The following is a 19,975-nucleotide window of genomic DNA, read 5'->3' as shown; positions in this document are numbered from 1 at the left end:
TTTAATGCAGACGGGTAGTCCTCACCCCTGTCATAGCATTCATTCCCTAAATAAATTCAAGAAGTATTCCCCCTTCTGTTATGCATCACAGTCCAGCCCTTAGGAGCACTGACAATCTCAGGGCATAACAGCCACGTTTCTTGTATTGGGAGGTGATAGACTGCCACAGTGCAGTCTTCTCCACCCCTTAGTGCACAGGGGACAACAGAAAAGATATTTGTCTATAATCTACCTTGTTTTGGATGTCTACCTTTAAAGGATGTTCCTGCTTCCCACCCTGCTGGCACACTGCTATGAAAATCTCATTACAATGCATCTATGGACCTTAGCACAAACAAGAATAGAAAAATATATCTGAGTGTGATGTATCTGGTGTTATCTGGACCAGTGATTTGCTAGGCCTCTCCAATCCCTGACTCTGGGAGCAGCCTGACCCTGCTCTGCTCTGAGAACCCCCACTCGTGGGCTGTTCACACACAGCCTCTGGCATGTAAGTTGCTCCCAGCTACTTGCAAGCGAATGATACTAGCCAGTATCTCTGGTCCCAGACACAACTCTGGGAACCTCCATCTTGCAGTGTCCAGTTATATCCGCTGGACCCTGCAAACTTATAGAAGTTCATCAATTTAACAAAGAAATTGATATGTACCAGGCTTGTTCTCCCAAGGGGAGTCTCTGATACACTACAAACCAAATGAACAAACAGATTTATTAACTATAAAGGTACATTTAAGTGATTATAAGTCAAAGCATAACACGTCAGATTTGGTCAAATGAAATAAAAGCAAAACGCATTCTAAGCTGATCTTAGTGCTTTCAATGTCCTTAAACTTAGATGCTTCTCACCACAGGCTGGCTTTTCAGTCAGGGTCTCCCCTTTGATCAGCATTTCAGTCGCTTCGTGGTGGTGGTGTCTGTAGATATAGGTGGGAGAAAGAGCATGGCCAAATGTCTCTCCCTTTTATCATGTCCTTTCTTTCCTCCTGGCTTTGCCCCCCTCCCCCTTCCGAGTCAGGTGAGCATTACCACATTGCAGTACCAAACTGCCCAAAGGAAGGGGGGTGACTCCCTCAAGGGTCTAACAGATTCTTTTGTTGCTGCGTAAGCCAGTGTCCATTGTTCCTGTGAGGCTGGGCTGGGTTTGTCCCATCCATGCCCTGACGAGGTGTGAACTGCCTCTCTGTTCTTGGTGAGTTTTTTGCATGGGGTTTGCTTTAAGCCATGAGGATACATAACCTTACTATAACATTACTGTAACAATTACTATAACATCACTATAACAACCATGCTCAGTGCATATGAGCCTTCCAGAGACACCCAACATGACAAACTTTGCATTGGATACCATACAATCATTTTATAAAGATGAACATGGCGGTGCAGGGTGTCCCCCCAAGGTACAGAGCATCACACTGAGCCTACATGAAAATGTCTGTTCTTTTAGTAATAAGGTCCACAGATTTGGCCCTCCTGGAGACAAATGGGTCATCCAGAATAGAGATAGAAATTGACATCAAGGACTTGGCTTTGTTATCAATAGCTGGAATTTTTCATGCTCTGTAGGACGAAAAACTATTATGCTTTTTCCTCCAAATATAGTTTAGTTTAGGAAAGTAGATGTGAATTATTCTAACAGTGCAAATTGTCTTGACTGGAGGGAACTTCAGCAGCTGGGGTATCCCCTGCTGCAAGTGACTGAGAAGTTTGCTTCCGCCTCCAAGCTGCAAGCAGCCTGAAGTACCCATTGTAGGGGATCTGTGGAACTTACTTGAAGAAAGGAGATTTTCAGATAAGCCCAGTTACATTTTTCTATTACCTTCATCTTCTGCAAAGTTTAAAGTCTCTCTCTTGTGGCTTTTCTAACCCAAAATGGCTTAGGTGCCATGCCTCAGTGTTTCCACCTCAGGGTATCTACTAATCCACCAGGGCATCTACTATGATTCTTTACATGATAATCCTCTTAACTGTTTCTGGTTATCTTTGGGAAGTAAGTGGCTGCCAAATACTGTTAAAATTCCAGCCCTTGAAAAAATGCATCCTCACTCCAGATTTTACATTCAAAGCTTGAATGGGACCGACTCTTTGTGTACTCTCAGGTTCTTGCAACATCTTGGGGGGTGAGTTCAGGTTTTCACTAGTAACTCACCATCAATTAATCATGCATCATATAAAACAAACTTACCATTTTATAACTTGAAGTCAGCACGCCTGCTTTATGGCTTAAGTGAAAACTGAAAGAATGGATATAGTGAATTTGGGGATTGATACATGCCATAATCAGGGAAATTACAAAACCATCATCTGTAATGCAACTTAGTTTGGCATTTCTTTCTTCGGGGAAGGCAGGACAGTGAAGACTAACTGGAGTTCAGAATGAATAGCACTGAAGGGAGAGGGCAAAGCTTGCCAGTATTGCTGCCTTCACTGTATTTGTCCAGTCCGTGGAGAACAATCAAATCTCTTTCCAAACACTAAAATCTCTTACACAAAACAGCTTTACTGTATATGCTTACTTATGTCAGCGTATCTCAAATGCTTTATAAAATACTCACAGTAGTTTAATATATCTTTCCTTTACCTTACACATTGGAATGGCCCCAGGTTATGGAATCATGGAGATGGAAAAGACCTATAAAGTTATGTATTTCCTGCCAGGGCAAGATTATTCTCTACAGTATACAGTATTTTCCATCTCAGGCTAATGGCCTTCTAACTCTTCACTGGGGATCCTACTCCACAGTCTAATAAAAATCAGTGTTAGGAATTTTCCCTGCTGCTCAGCCTAACGTTTTCTTTTTTCAATTTCTTCGCATTGCTCCACATCACACCCCTTTGAAGCACCCTCAGATGTCTTTCCTCTGTGGTATTTGCACAATTTTTGTAGACTGGCATCATATCGACCCCAACCTCTGCAGACACAGCTAAGTGAGGAGGAAGAGTGGGACATTTGTTTCCAAACTGAACATCCATAATACAGCATTTTATATACTGAGGGTGAAATATCTATCTTCTCTTCTCGCCTCTCATTTGAACTAGAGGAGAAGGAAGAAAGTTCTGTATTTGTATGTGGTGCTTGTTCCTTTCCTGAAATCTCTCAAAGTTACATTGAATTCCATCGGCTTATACCAGGTCTGACTTTGGCCCAGTTTTTTTTCTCTCCTCCCCTTCCCCAATCTTCAGATGAATCAGATACGAGGTCCTTTTCCTCCATATAAAACCTCAACAGAACAATTTATATGTTGCTTCGTCCCCTCCTGACATTACTCAAGAAATGACAGGACTTACTACTGTATCTATTTCATGGAGCCACAGTATTTATCAGCTTCTCTTCCTAAATTTGTGGAATTAAAAGGAAGGCAGTGGGACAATGTACCAGTGTTTGTACCAGTATTGCAGTTTTATTATTGGATGAAGTTTTCCCAGGAACACTATATTCCCTTTATGGCCTAGTTAATCTCCTCTAGCAATCCAGATGCATGGCCAATCTGCAAAGGGACATCTTCAGTTTGTGTCCTGTACTTTTTTTTCTCATTGAAGCTTACCCCTCTAAATTCTCCTCTTTGAACTTCTTACCGAAAGGGGGACTGAACTACACACAAATGTTTAAAGGGAAGTTTAAATGGTACAAGGAAGATAGACACAAATTTTATAAGCCCCCTTGTTGGAAAGGGCTGCACAGTTAATTAAAAAAAGAGAGGAAGCTACCACTGGTTTCCATGAGAACTTGTGGGATGGCTGCCCATTGCAAAATTAAGATCATCCATTCATTTCCGAGCATTTTCACCACGTTTCTTTCTTCAGCTTTTTTGATGGATACCAGCCAGGTTAAAGATTTACAGTCTTCTAAAGGAACTTTTGCCAACATGTGGATCTTGAGAAGGTGTTCAGTGGTGCTAAGGGTTTACTTTAAAGCTTCTTGTCTTCTGTATAAATTTGTTTCCCCTCTCCTTTTAACCTTAATTTGGCTATGGACTTGGCTTCTTTGTTCTTTCATGACTAATATTACCATCTGTGACATTACATATCAACATAGCAATGTAACATATTAAGCACAGGAAAACCAGGAATGTTTGAGCTCATCCAAGCATTTGTTGCTTCAAACTCCAGTGTTACTTGCAGCCACCTGAAGCATCCCCAAGTTTCTAACAGCACGTAGCAATTAATCAGCAGGTTTCTGTGTTGCTATGGGTTTAAACCAGAAGGTCTTACTGGAGTAGCCTTTCTGAATACAATCTCAGCAATGCAGCATAAAAAGTTGCAGTTTTTTCTCACTTTAATCTCATATGTAAATAAAAAAGCAAAACATTCACTTTTATAACATTAGCCTGACTACCACTGGGGGCAGATCACTTTGGGAACTGCCCAACTCATTTTCCTGTTCAGATATCTAATGGTATTCTCGGAGCACCACTCCCATAGCAGACCTGTCACAGCTGCCTTTGTGAACCACAGTCTATTCCAGCAGTGACCCAGGAGCCAGACAAGACTGTAAACAAGTACTATGCTCTGTCCATTTCCGCTCTTAGGGAGGCTGGGAAAAGGGCAACAGGTGCTGGGAGAAATGTTCTAAGTAAAAAACATCTTGCACCTCGACAAAGGTCGGTTTCAAGATCAAATTTAGAACTGAGGTCTTCCCTTCTCCCACTTCCCATCAGGCTACGGATTGAGCCAGACCTCATTCGCATAACAATGAATGGCTGTAGCCACCAAGATCAGATATTTTGAGAGACTGCTCTTTCTCATAACTTTGCTGTTTCTTCAGACAATTAATTGATTCATTGGTCATCTCAAAACCTGTGCTCATTGGCAGATGACATCCTTCCCAGGATGCCAGTTTTCTACTTTTTTTTTCCCCCTCTACACTCTAGTATCTTCATCCAAAATTCCATATTCACTACTTTCTATGTACTGTGAATTATTTTTAGGGAAGTGGTATAGCTGTAGCTGTAAAATAAAACTAATTAAGTGCACATCCTGCATGCCCATATAGGGCTGTGCGGGAAATATGTTACTTGTGTGTTAGCTACCTACATTGTAGGTCACAGTTCAAGGGAGGAGAGAGCAGCCACTGCAGGGCTGCTCCCCCCTTTTCTTCTCTCTTCCTCTGTCTTCCTCTGCTTGCATGTAGGTGGAGAAAGGATGGGCACGCACAGGAATGGGTGGAGTCTCGCTCTGCTTCACACTGCAGATGCACTGCAAATGCAGCTGACCTGACATAGCTGGGGCCATACTCTACTATTAGTATAGGGCCAGCAGATTACTGTCCCTCCACACCCGGAATAAACAGGAAGCCAGAGAGGAAAATCTGACTTTCATACTCACAATCATTTCCTGAATGGTGTGGGACAGCACAGAGATGAATGCCCCTTAGGGCAGATAGTAAATATGATCTAGAGACAGTGAGTTTACAATGTGGGTATGCAAAGGAGGTGTGTCTATATTATTGTAGTGTAATATTGCTATATGATTTTAGTTCATCTAAATCTGTTTAAGTCTTCCTTGCATGTTGGAGGTTTCCTGCCCAATAAATTCCATTGGGTTCCTGTTTAAACAAAAAATTACTCCCTCTACAGGGTAAGTGATTTTCTTTTAAGTGGACAAAACTTGTGTGTGTGTGGTGCTTGAAAACCTGGCTTTTGCCATTGACTTCAATTAAACCAGGTTTTCACCCCCACCCTCCACCCCCCATATATAATTCATTTTATTTCTTTGAATTTTTAAAATTGAGACACTTTCTCTGTCAGGCTATTTCCTATTTAGAAGTTAAATTGATTCCTTACTTCATTGTTTTTGCTGTTAGTAGCAGGTTAGAGTTGCTATTTAAACCCATCTACTGGCTGTGCAATTGTGGACTAGACTCTTCCAGAGAATTTGGAAACTCCAACTGAAAACAAATGGGCAATACACAATATTAGCTTGTGTCATCTGTAGAGTTGGGAAAAATTTTAGTTCTAAGCTTTTTTTGGCCAAAATATGCAGATTTGGGTTCACCTAAAGAGGCTGTGAATTTGTGTTGCCTAATTATTTCGGATGGGTGAAAAACAATTTTTTTTAAAAAGAGTGTTTTGTTTTGACATTTTGAAAATGAAACGTTTTGATTTTTCATTTCAAATTTTCGTTCAATTTTATGATTAGAAAAGTTTAAAAAAATTGAAAACAAAATGAAACATTTCATTTGGAGTCAAACAAAATGTTTGGTGAAACCCAAAACCACTTCTTCCCACTTTTTTTCCATTCACTGAAAAATTTAAAAAAAACCTTTGTTTCAGGTTGACCCAGAACCATTTTGTCCAGGCCGCCAATACATCAAAATATCAGTTATTCAACAGCTCTAGCTATCCACTCATTTTTCTCATATGTGGTTTGGAACAATGGGGGAGCACATCCCTTGGCTTGCATTGTGCTTTTGAGCATTTTTTGCCTTGTCTATGCTGACAGAGGCATGTAGGGCATGTGTAGCCACATACTGCAGTGAACAGCAGTCTGCATCCACACTGCAGTGTATACCAATACATGGTAGTGAAAGGCTATGGCAGGGGTCTTTCCCTACTGCTGGAACCTTTCCCCACAATGGAGAAAGGCTCCAGCTGCGGGACGCGACACTGCTAAAAATATCAGTGCAGATTTGGGAGGCACTACTTGGGCATGTAGAGCTGTGTAAGGTAAATACCTAAAGTTCTGGTGTGCCTTTACTACCCTAAGCAGTGCCTCACTGTTTACACTGCTATTTATACCCATACACTGCACGCTCCCCCGGTATGTACTCCACACACCACCATAAATGCAGACATAGCCTTGGAAACAATGAACCAGAGTTCAATTTGTGTAAATCCAAAATAAATGTAGTTACTCTGGATTTATATGGGTGGAATGATCCATCAGCTTAATCCACATAATATAAAGACTGTTTTCTAGGGTTATCTATACAGTATTGTATGTGCTGCTTTACAGTGGATGAGGACATTTAATATGTTATTATTTCATTTAGGGTTAGAGGTTTGAGAGTAAGAGCTAGCCATCTTTCTAGAAATAGCTTGTTGGTCACTGGGGAGTGTAACTTTAATTCTTGGTTTTGTTCAAGGAATCTATGCAGTAAACCAAATCAAAATACAGTAAAAAGCTGTTTTATCGGCATGTTGGGGCCTGGGGGCTGCCAATAAGTGAAAAATGCTAGTTAACTAAGAGGGAGAGAGTTTCAGTGTGGAAGGGCATGCAGGGTTTGGGGCATGGGAGGAGATGTGGGGCGTGTGCTCTGGGAGGGAGTTTGGGTACAGGACGGGGTTCGGAGTGCCAGATCCAAGGGACACTCTGCAAATGGTGACATGTCCCTGCTGCTCCTAGGCGAAGGCGCAGCAGGTGGCTCTGTGCGCTGCCCGGCCCTGAATGCTGGCTCCACAGCTCCCATTGGCCAGGAACCACAGCCAATGGGAGTTGCGGGGGCAGCACTTGCTGGCAGAGGCAGCACACAGAGCCCATAATAAAAGCCAGGGGTTCCTGTGGCTATTTTTGACCAATTTTGGATCTGAAATACCCTCAGAAACACACAATAGAAATGTGTGTTCAGATGGAAAACAGATAAGGTTTTTCTTCATAACAAATTTCATAGATTGGGAAATGTAGTATAGAATAGTAGGTTGAGAATTTCCAGAGATTTTACAAAACAGTTATGAATTCCTTTAAAAAATCAGGTTTATTCTTCTTCCTTCCTGACTCAAACTCCCCTGCTATTTTCCCAGCTACTGGCAGCTCCTTAAATCCAGGCACTGAGATTCTAAAAGAAGCATTACACAAATTAAAATCTTTACAATTCTGCCTTTTGCCTAATTAACTTTACTGCATTATTCATGGTATAGGGAATATCATAAACTCTCCGGTAATGTTAAGTATGTGCAAATGGCAATTATAAAGATTTTAATAGCAACTCCTGGAAGTATAAGCCTTATTGATCATGTCTGTATTATGTATGTATTTACATTGTGCTGACAAAACTCCCGAAGTCCTATCCCAGCACATATGAAACTCTGTAAAACAGGGGGTGGGTTATTTGGGGAAAGTCTCTTCTTTGTTTGGTGTTAGGATAATAATTTCTTAAAATTAGAGTATAGGTTGCTCTCCCCTTTACTATTATAAAATGCAAACTTTAAGAGTTTTTTTTAAATATTTGGAATTCTAGAATAGAGGAGTGCAAAAAGTTTGATTTGAACTGCAAATATACTCAAAATGTATCTTGGTTTGAGTTTAATGTATTTGCAAACCAGTGATAATTCATTAGAGCATTTTATTTATTATTATTATTATTATTATTATTATTATGTGAGCCATCCAATGAAGCCCTTGGCAAGCTTTTTGGAAATCAGCAAACCTTTTAGGTCTGCATGTTGTCTTTATGGTGTAACTTGAGCCCAACACAGGGTTAGCGGGATAAATCACGTGTCAGATGTCACAAGGTATTTCACCTGCATTCATTATTGGTTGAGCCCATTTGATGTGCTCAGGACGGCACGTTCAGCTAAGAAGTCATTTTCTTTTCCTTTCTCAGGAAAGGAAGCAATATTTTAGATGAGAGGAAAAACAGAAAAACATTCTGTTAGCCTCTATCACTTTGGCAGCAGTCATCTTGCATAATTGTAGTTTCCCTTAGGCCTACTATCCTTACCTCCATCTTTTATTGTGAATTGACTCATCGTTCTATATTTGGCTTACATAAAATATCAGATCCCTGTCCTTCTGCAGGAAATTTGTTTCTCAAAGATCTGCTGGTGTACAGCTGGGGCCTAGTCCCACATATGACTCAGGGAAAATTCTGCAAATGTACATGAACCTCTTAATTTCCAAATATATATAGGGGTTCACAATGCAAGGTGATTATATAAAAATGTTTGAAACTTTCTAATGCTTCAGGACCCACCAGAACTGATTTGGACGCTATACATTCACAAATTCTTCTTGAAACAAATCTCAGATGGTTTGCACAGCTCTGGGCCAAAACCCTGGCTAGTCTAAACCATGGGTTCCGGGTTCCTCCATCTTTATTATCAATCTCTGCAAATAATCTTGATACTTCTGTAACATTTGGGTTTAATTTGGGCCATTAAATCACAGCCCTGAGGTAAAGGACGGGGGGCAACACGATGTTGCATCATTTAGCAAGATACAGTGAGCACAACTCTCTACATCTGGTCAGTTCTGCTGGCTGTAGTGGAGAACAGGTAGGCTACAGTTCTTCCCCTTCCCACCTCCTACAAATAAGCGAGTATTCAAGGTAGCTGTAGCTCAAAGAGCTGTAATTATATCTGATCTCTGTGCAGGGGACATCAGGGAGGGAAGGATACTTGTATACTCCTCCATACTGTGCACCCATTCTGGTCTGAAATGACAGGTTTCAGAGTAGCAGCCGGGTTAGTCTGTATCCACAAAAAGAACAGGAGGACTTGTGGCACCTTAGAGAGTAACACATTTATTTGAGCACAAGCCTTCGTGCGCTACAGCTGAACCTGGTTGTTTAACCACTGCTGAACCTTAGGTAGTATGCTGAATGCTAATGGTCTTTGTTCCATTCTGCATTGCTTTACCATAGCCCATTTTATGCATCTGTTTATTTCAGCAAAGGTGAGCTAATACTGTTTGTTTGTTTTTTTCTTTCACCAGAACACTAAAATGCTTCTTATACATAGTTTAAATCATTAATTCCTAGACACCACATTTTTGCAGCATAAGAGCTTGGAAAAGAAATAGCTCATTTGGATTGGGAAGGGTAACAGGATTTTATCCACATTGGTGTCTTATTGTTTTAAATGTGGAATAGGAATGACAACACGGTGAGACTATTACACATGTAAAAAATTACTTGTTCACTTGATTTTTTTTTCAGGCTGATTTGACTTGTGAATTTATTCAAATTTGTTTGGATAAAACTTCTCCCTCACATTGTAATTTATATACAGTAAAAGCTATTTTATCCAGCACTTCACCAACCAGCAAGCTCTATAAACCAGCATTTCTGATCTTCATAGAAAGTCCAGTTTACAGTCTGGTTGGCATGGGGCCGGTAAGGTTTTGGGGTGCAGGAGGGGGTGCAGAGTGTGGTCTCTGAAGGGAGTCTTGGTGCAGGAGGGGGCTTGGGGTGCCGGATCCAGGCACCACTCACCTCGGGCTGCTCCCCAAAGCGGCAAAATGTCCTGCCTGCTCACTCAGTTTGTTAAAAATGACTTTCTAATCTGTCCCTGTATATTATTAATGTAGCAGAAGAGCTATCTAGGCCTTCATTTTCAAAAATGACTAGTGATTTGGGGGCCCAACTTAAGATACCTTAAAGAGGCTTAATTTTTAAGACATGAGGGCTCAGCATTTTATGAAAAAATAGAGTCCTCCAAGCTTATTCAAGATTTGCATCTAGAAATTGAGGCACCAAAGTATAGCCCTTTTTGAAAATTTAACATTAGACTTCTAAGCATGTTTAGACACTATAAACACCCCCATACACATGTTTAGCCCTATAAACACCCCCATACACACTTAAAACAGATACAATCCACTGTTCAATACAGATTTGCACTACGCTTGCAACCTAAATTATAAATGCCTTTTTAAAAAATATCCTGAAGGTAATGGATGCCTAAAATACATCAGCTCCCTTATCAAAGGAGTAGGTTGTCCCCGCTGAATACACAGTATCAGTGTTTCCTGATATGCGTATTATCTACATTGTTAGCATTTTCCCGGTGCTGTTTGCTTGGGTTAGAAGGACTTATTGTACCCCCAGTGTTGAAAGATGAATAGGCCTATCAACCAAGCAGCATAATAAATCTGTTGGACTGTGTGTGTCGCATGCCACCCCTCCCTCTTTCTTCTTAGTGTATGATATAGCTTATTGCAGCATGACAGCTGTTAGCAGAAAAATGGTGCAGTGGCCATAAAAAGTGATTTACACTGTATTACCAAAGCAGATACATTTAACAGGGTGGGGCAGCAAACAAGTGAAATGTGAAGTACACCATATAGATTCATGAAACATGGGAAGCTGTGAAATGCTCAAACTGACAGTGAAATTCTCCCTAGGTCTCCACGGCAAGGTTGGACTAATAAAGGGAGTAATTGGTGGTGATAGTTGTGGGTGTTCAGAATTTCCTAAATGCCACAGCTGCTTTCACTGGAATAGCAGAAGTGTATTAAATTAATCTCTTAATAGGAATGTAAAGATCCTTCCCATCAAACTATTAAAAAAAACCTAATTCAGGGTGGCAGCTGGCAGAAAGAGAAAAATGCACCAAGCAGGAAAGTTAATGTTAACCTTCCACTACTCAGAGGCTGAATAGCAGCCACAGCACAGAGAAGATGAGCTAACTACAATGGTCCAGATTCTCTACTTCATCCCCCCATTAAATGCTGATGTAAATCCACTGAGTTGCACTAGTGTTTGTGTGCTGTAACTCCTCCTTGGATGTTGAAACTGTGAGAGCTGGGGAAGTCTATGAGTTTACAATATATCTTTTGCAAATAAATATGGTCTAGTAACATCTTCGGCATTCTTGCCAATAAATGATGTAAAACATCAATCTGGGACACAGAAGTAGGTTTAGAGCCTCCATGGTCAGATCATTCATTGGTTTCTGTTCAACATATGCTGTGTACATACACTCTAAACACACACATAAATATATACACACATACTCAGGCGTCGACTAAATGTGACGGTTTTGATTTTCTTTCCTCTGAGTCAGTACTAAACCAATACTCCACCCCATGTTGCCTAATGGGTAATGGAATTTGGTCAGGTCAAGTAGGTTAATAGCCCATCTCTTGTGAAAAGTGTCATGGGATCTTTCATCATAAGTGGTCAGGACCTCAGGTTTCAATCTCATCTGAAAAAAAGCACACTGACTCATGGACTTTGGGTATAGGTATAGTAGTGAGACAGAGGGAAATGTGCCGGGTATTAAAGCTTTTCTAGACAAACAGTTAGTGTGCAGTAAACTGGGATGTCAAATTTACAGCGTGCTAGTATGCAACACATTAACTGCCCACGTGGACACTCCTAGCATGCACAAAAAATTCCCTAGTGCACATTGGCATAGTTCTGTATCAAAGCACACTCGGGATCTTTTAGTGAATGGTGACAGGGTCCAAACAGACAGAATGCAGCAGGCTAGTGAGCTGTATATTTACATCCCATTTTGCTGCTCGCTGAGTGTTAGTCTAGACAAGCCCTGAGTCTCCCTTCCATATACTTATTAGACTCAGTGAGCCTCAGTTGATGGGCGTTGATGAAATAATAGTATGAGGGGGTATAGCTAGAGAGGAACCAAAGCATCTATTTTACTTTTTGATTTGAATAACTATGCTCAAGGAACTGCAGTCTGGTAGACATATGCGCACAAATGCATCTCATGCCACATTCTCATCTAGATTGGATTGTATTAATTTTGCATACAGCAGTTGCCTTTAAAAATTTATCACAATATTCCTTGTAATTTTTACTAAGAATAGAGAATATCATGATTAACTTTATCTATTTTCAAAGGTCATATTAGAAATTTTTAAATGATAACCACTGTAGCCTGCCTAAATATCTGGTGTACAAAGAATGTACACCAAATGACAACTGAGGAGACATAGAGCCTGTTACAGAAGGTAGAAGCTCTGGAGCCACATGCAAAGGCATACCTGTGACTGGACATAGATTATCACATTTGCATGAGGAGTCGGGTACAGTACTTGCATGTACAAATAAATGGTTAGTTAGAGGTGTAATAAACCATTTATGCATACAATTACCTAATTTGTGCACACAGTCACAGGGTAGTGGAGAATGGTGACTTAATCTTACACTTATTCTCCTGTTGTTTTCATGCCACAACTCTTTCTTTTCTTCTCCTTGGCTTTATATCATCTTACAGGTTTCAGAGTAGCAGCCGTGTTAGTCTGTATTCGCAAAAAGAAAAGGAGTACTTGTGGCACCTTAGAGACTAACCAATTTATTTGAGCGTAAGCTTTCGTGAGCTACAACTCCCTTCATCGGACTTTATGTATCCAATGAAGTGAGCTGTAGCTCACGAAAGCTTATGCTCAAATAAATTGGTTAGTCTCTAAGGTGCCAGAAGTACTCCTTTTCTTTTTATCATCTTACAGTAGTTTACACTTGCTTACCAACTTGAAAATTACTAGCACTTACATCACCTCTGAAAACGTCTCTCTGTGTCTCAGGCAATCCCCTGAGCTATCCAGTCCCTCTGTCTGTCTGTCCTGGGTCTCTGTAATGTGCCAAGCATCACAGTATCTAAATACTGTACAAGAATGTGGGGAATATCTAATGCACTGGGACAGATGCTGGGGTCTTTACTTCACCTCAATGTGAGTTTACTTGAATAAAGATTAAGGACCTCAGGATTTGGCCCACCATGCTTAGGTAGGATTCAAATGCCCCAAAACACTGTTCCTGCCATTCCTACTTTTTAATGATTTATGGATGGACTGCATACTGTAATTAGGGTATTGTATTACTGTTTGTAGAACATTTCATCCAATTTTATATATTTGTACCAGAAATCCGACATAATAGTTAGGATCCCCAAAAAAACCCCTTTAGGTTTTAGCTAATCACATTCCTTGAGATGATGGCAAAATAGTATCGCTACCTTTATTTCATACTGAGTCCAACCACAATTATCTCCTCTTGAAAAGAGTGTTCAGTTCAAGTCCCAACTATATACATCATGTCCAGGGACATAAAGACTTACCAGTATAATAAGATCTTATATTTACATAGCATCTGTCCTCTGAAAAGGTTTTAGAAAGTGAAATACAAATCCTACGCATGCTACTGAAGTGCAGCAGTCCTTAGAGTAAAATGCAGCAACTATTTAATAGTACAGAATAATATTACACAATAATTTGTCAGAAAGCAAGAATACTCCATGCAATTGACACTTTAGGTAGGCAGCGTGTCGCAACTGTAGGCGAAATGCTCTGTGATTTTTAATTACTACAAGTGTTTGCACCCCTACTCGGACAAAAAGAGCCAAGAGCTTTGAAATGACCACAGGTGACTGGGGTTTCATTTTTATGCTTCATGCCAAAGTCAGTACCTCCAGCAGCATAGTGCCACTTTGCACCCTACTAGCGCATCAGTTCAATACTGACTCAGAAGCAACAGAAGTCAACACCACTCCCTGAAATGTCTGTGGGTTACTTAGAGAGCTCTCATCCAAGAACTTACCCACCCTTCCTAGATGGTAAGAGCTGACAGGAACACAACATAACGAGATGTGGCTGCAAGTAGAACCATGGTAGATAGCTAAAATCCTGTGTATGAGAATTCTAAATGTGTTGTACTGCAATTGTAACTGCATTTTCCATATACTACTAATGTATCAGCAAAATATTCTCTATTGCCTGAGGTTAGAGCAAAAGGAAAGATACCCCAACAATGTGTAAAATACAATGAGCTCACAGTATAGCTGTCATCATTCCAGAGACCTTTTAAACCTGACAGTGTGTCGCATCTGAATTAAAGCAAAATGTTAGTTGTGCTGCCAAAACCAAAGACTGTTGAGAGAAAACGCTGACTGATGAAGAACATACTGTGTTGTAGTTTTGAATATATTTGGGGGTGAGGTGTGCAATGATTATATATACAGTGAAAAGCTGAAGGAACTTTCATTTCTCTCTTCTTCATCTTGGTTACTGTGATGTGGTCTTTTTGTTGTAGGAATATATATTCATAGATTTTAAGGCCGGAAAGTAACTGTTCTGATTATCTTAGTCCGACCTCCTGCGTAACACGGGCAAACAGAATTTCTCCCAGTAATTCCTGCAACAAAAATAATTATACTTGCCCACTACAGAAATGACACTTAGGATCATTAGAAAGGACTGTGTGGCATCAGATGAGGAGTTGTTCATGTAGATTGAAGCAGGAAACGTTTCTTTTTTGTTTGTTATTCCTTTTTATTTTGAATGGCTGTGTAAAGTGTACAGATCAAATTAGATGGCTGTGTGTTCCAGTCCCCATGTTTTTCTTGTTATGCCAAGTTACAGGAAAGGGTTTCATAAACCAAAAGACTGGGCCAGATAGAAGGCACTCTTTGTATTGTGAAGAGATGCAATCAGTTTTCTTTTCAATAGTACAGACTTTCTGTCCCTTCATCTCTATTCAGTAATTGTATAAGGTAATGTAATGGCCACGACTGCTTCCAGAAGAGGGAATGTATTGATCCATTCACTATCTTATGTTGACTAGCTGTGATTTAAGAGTCCATGTCCTTTCTGGCTGGTGATGGCCCGTGGGGAAGTACTACATCCCTTACTTGTCAAGGTCTCTCTTAGAGAAGGCAGTCTACTTATTGCTTTGAAGGAAGCACTGGTGTGGCCTTTGCTAAGGAAGTCATTGCTAGACACTGATAACCTTGCTATTTGTTTGCCAGGATGATATCTTCCCTTTTTTGGGTAAGACTGTGAAGAAGGTTATGGTGAGACAGCTCTATTTAGATGCCTTTGATTTTCTTGACCCTTGTCAGTTGGGGCACAGACTTAGCTATGGCACAGGGACTGCATTGGCCAATGATCTCCTCCTGGCAATGGATGAAGTCCAGGTGTACGTGGTAGGATTATGAGATCTCTCCACTACCTTATATCTAGCTTATCACAAGATGCTTCTGACTCACCTGTGGGATTGCTCTTCAATGGCTTCATTTTTTTCTCTGAGAGATTTCAACAAGTAGTTGTGGACAACTGCTTCTCTTCCCAAAGAGCTCTCAAATGTGAAGTACCGCAGAGGCCTTTCTGTCACCCTCCTGTTCTATATGTATATGAAGCCATTAGGAGGATGAGTAAGGACGCATGGAGATCAGTGTTTTCTGTATGCTGACAACACCCAGCTGTATGTCTCTGTCTTGTCTGATTCAGATGATGCACATCAGTGCCTCAGACACTGCCTAGTCAAGATTGGAGCATAGATGAGAGCGAGCCAACTGAAACTCAACCCAAGCAAGAGTGAGGTGATGATGGTGGTTTGGAGGAAGCATCCAGAGGGGAAAACAAAGGTAATATGAGTGCCTTTGATTGAAGGAATACATCTGCCATTAGTTACTAAGGTTCACAACTTAGACTGATTTTAGATCCCCAGCTGCTGCTGACAACCATATTACAGCAATTATCCAGTCAGCTTTTTGTCAGCTGCTTCTGGCTAGTGGGGTGCAACCTTTCCTTTTGGAAGAGGACCTTGCCACTATTATCCATACTTTTGTCACCTCACTGAAGCTGGTGCAGGGCACAGTGCCTTGCTTACTGAGTGGAGCTTCTTGCTGGCAGGGTATTCTCTGTGAGAACTTCAAGACTCTGGAACTTGTTCCTCCACTGGTCCAAAATTGCCCAAAATACATCTGTTTGATAGGGGCTCTGTAGAGGACTGAGGGTATGCTGGCTGAGTTCCTATGGAACTGATCTGAATGCGGCTGAGATTTAATTGAATTGTATTTACTGTATACGTAATTCTGTTGGCCTTCCTACAGCCTTGGATTTTAAATCTAAATAAATAGATAAGTAAAAATACATGGGCTTTCTGTCCAGCTCCAATTCTAATTCAAAATTACTATACTGGTTTTCAAAACTCCTCAGGGACTTCTCTGCATTACCTCTCTGACCCCATGCTTACCTACCTTCTTGCATGCTGAATGTAACTATACTGTTGCCAAGCTCCACTTGGCACAGCCGAGAAGAGGAGCTTGCAAGGGTAGTTTTAAGCTTTAAATTAGGCAGGCTTGTACAGAAGTCTCTGGGTACCTTACATCAGCTGGAGATTGCCAGAGGGCAGCACATTTGAGTCCTTCCCCCTCCCAGAAAAACACACTCCCATATGGGTGGGTAGGTGGCTGTGTCTAAAGCCAGTATTCAGAGGGAATCCTCAACTGCCCACCTTGGACAATTTTCGGTTCCCTGGCTGCCCTGTGTCTTCCTCCTGCAGTTCTTCATAATGTAAGGTTGCTGTGCTTTTGTCTACTCTTTTATAGGAACTCTCCCCCTTTTCTCACCTGGCTACATTCTGATCTCACTGGTACTAGTGAAAATCAGGAATGAATCTCATGAAATTACTCTGGATTTACTCCTGTGTAACTCAGATCAGAATTTAGGCTTCAGATTCACTTCTCTTAAGCCTAGACTTAAAAATCTTCCTTTTCTCTTTAGCTTAAGAATGCCGTAATATTCTACTGTGCATTAAAGTATGGCTTAACTCTGAAAAAAGTGACTGTAAAAATGGCATAGTCTGTAAATAGTTTCTGCATCAAAAGTGATCATTTTATAAGTAAAAAGCAGTCCTTTCTAAATACTAGGTCTGCAAATGCACTAGGATTTGAGGGTGAAGCCAGGTTCTTTTTCCTGGCACATCGTCATCATATATTGCAGGCCAGTGTAGGCCTTCCGAAATTGTAACCCCAAAGTGTTTAAATACAAACCTGTCAACCCCATTGCCTTCAGTGAATTTGCGTAGGTGTAACTGATTGGAGCTCAGTAAACATTTCTAGAGACTATGCCAAAGATATAACAGAATACAACTCATTTATGGTTCTCACTCAAGGCTGGCAGGGCTAATGGAAGTAAAAAATGGTAAAGAACATTTTTGTTTTCAGATATAACTCTGAATACACAGAAGAAATAGTTCTGTTGAGAACAAATCGCTCCTTAGGGATGTACCTTCACTTTTCACTGCCATTTGAGGCTTAGGTGAGATGCTAGTTCCATATATTAATGATTAGCAGTCTAAATTACCATGAAGGATGTCCAAGTCCCAGTCCCTCAAGGTCTTTAACATGCAAATCTGACTATGCATCTCTTCTGTGCTGCTTATTGTACCAGGCAGGTCTTCATTATCCATTGCTGTCAATAGAATGTCGATGAATTTAAAGGTTTCAGAGTAGCAGCCGTGTTAGTCTGTATTTGCAAAAAGAAAGGGAGTACTTGTGGCACCTTAGAGACTAACAAATTTATTTGAGCGTAAGCTTTTGTGAGCTACAGCTCACTTCATCGGATGCATTCGATGAAGTGAGCTGTAGCTCATGAAAGCTAATGCTCAAATAAATTTGTTAGTCTCTAAGATGCCACAAGTACTCCTTTTCTTTTTGATGAATTTAAAGCAGAAGTACCTGGTTTGGGGAAGTGGTAGTTTGTTAAACTACCCTGTCAATCTGGGTATGCCAAGATGGCAGTCTGTCAGTGAAGGCATTAAGTGGAAATGGGGGATGGAGTACATTATAGCATGAAGAAACTTGCACATCTCCTTGCAGTCAAAGGTCTGTCTTTGATTTTCCTTTAGAAATGTATCAAAAATGTGGCATAAAAAGTACAGCTTTTGTCATATTGAGAATAATAATGTGTTAGGAGACAAAGGAACAAAGGCTGGAAGTTGAGGGAAATAAAAAAAAAGGAAAGAAACAAAGAAAAAATGAAGATGTGAAACAGTTGTGTTTAGTTTGAAAAATCCTTCATCTTTTCCCCTCTCCCCTCTTCTCATTTAATATACTTGAAAATGCTGTGTTTGGAAACCTACATGAATCTAAATTTAGGCCCACTGTGACTTTACTCTGCATTTCTTTATCATGGTTTAGTCTTCCATATATCATTTTGTGGAAGGACTGTGTGGCAGGCTAATGGTCTATTGCCCATGTCTTGTTTTATAAATATTTATTGCCCACTGGTGTGTTCATATCTTTGAAGTTACACCCATGTCTCCTTTTCAGTCTACACTCCCTCCTTTTCCCTATGGGAAAAAAAGAAAACCTTGTATAACATTTATGTTTATACAAGAATGCCTTAAAGGCCATTCTTAATTTTTTTTTCTTTTATCTACATCTTCCCACATCACTCATCTTTGTTTTGTTTTGGGTTGTTTTTGTTCCCCCCCTTCTTACTTCTTAAACAGTGTAGGCCAGGAATAATAAACTAAACAGCATAATCTCTGCTGCTGTTGTATGAATGCAGCAGGCCAGATCTGGTCATTCACAAGTTGATTTACTCACAGAGCTGGCTTCCAACGGGTGCCTACAGCCTGTGCGACTAGAACAGCTTGCAGGGGTTGAATTTGAACTTGCTGGAAGAAACACTGACTAGCCTTTGAGTGAGAGATGCTCAAAAGATCACCATCAGAGATTGAAGCTGCCTGGACTTGGGGATTATGTCGTTTTGTGATTCAGAAGGAAAGGAATTTATAAAAATGTCAATAAAACTAATAATATTTGGCTATAATTACATGGGTAATAAAGCTGCCTGATTTTGCTGCAGCATAGTAACGTGCCAACCTCAGAGGCAGGAAGTAGCCTGGGGAACCACCTATTAGTCCAGTTGTGTTGCCAGGAAGTGAGTCAGTGTGTGCTGCTGACCCAGTGGCAGGACCACCTGCCACTATTAGGGCACTGGGCAGGGACCCGGTGGAGTAGGGTGGACCCAGGTTCCCCAACCCCTTGGGTGGACCCAGGTCGCCCAACCTACTCACCCTAGGCTGGAAGTCCTGTGCCTTATTTGTGACCTGCCCCAGCCAGGAGGCTGTGGGCCCCTAGACTGTGATTGCTGTGTGTTCCAGCCCAAAGGCTGAAGCTAAGGACTGCTTGCTGCTCCACCCTATCTAGAGGGCAAGAGCCTCAGACTGTTACTTGCTGTCTGCCCTAGACAGGAGGCTTTGAGCTAAAGACGGCTCCTTGTTCTGTCCTGCCCAGAGGGCCAGGCCTATAGACTATGTGGCTCAGCCCCAACCAAACGGCCAGAGCCTCTAGTCTAGAGGGAATAGACAGTGCTCAATAAGTTTTGCTCCCCGGGGGAATTCTGTGCTACTACACAGGCACAGAATTCATATCGTCTGCAGATTTCTTTGCAGATTGCTTCCCCTGCAGAAAAATGGGGAAGCAAAAAAATGTTCAGGGGACACATGCCCCTCCCCCGATAGCCCGAGTGCTTCTTTTCGGGTGCCTGGAGCAGCTGGCAGAGATGT

Source organism: Caretta caretta, chromosome 2, assembly GCF_965140235.1.
Source record: "Caretta caretta isolate rCarCar2 chromosome 2, rCarCar1.hap1, whole genome shotgun sequence".
Classification (NCBI taxonomy): Eukaryota; Metazoa; Chordata; order Testudines; family Cheloniidae; genus Caretta; species Caretta caretta.
This window is presented reverse-complemented; position numbering follows the sequence as displayed.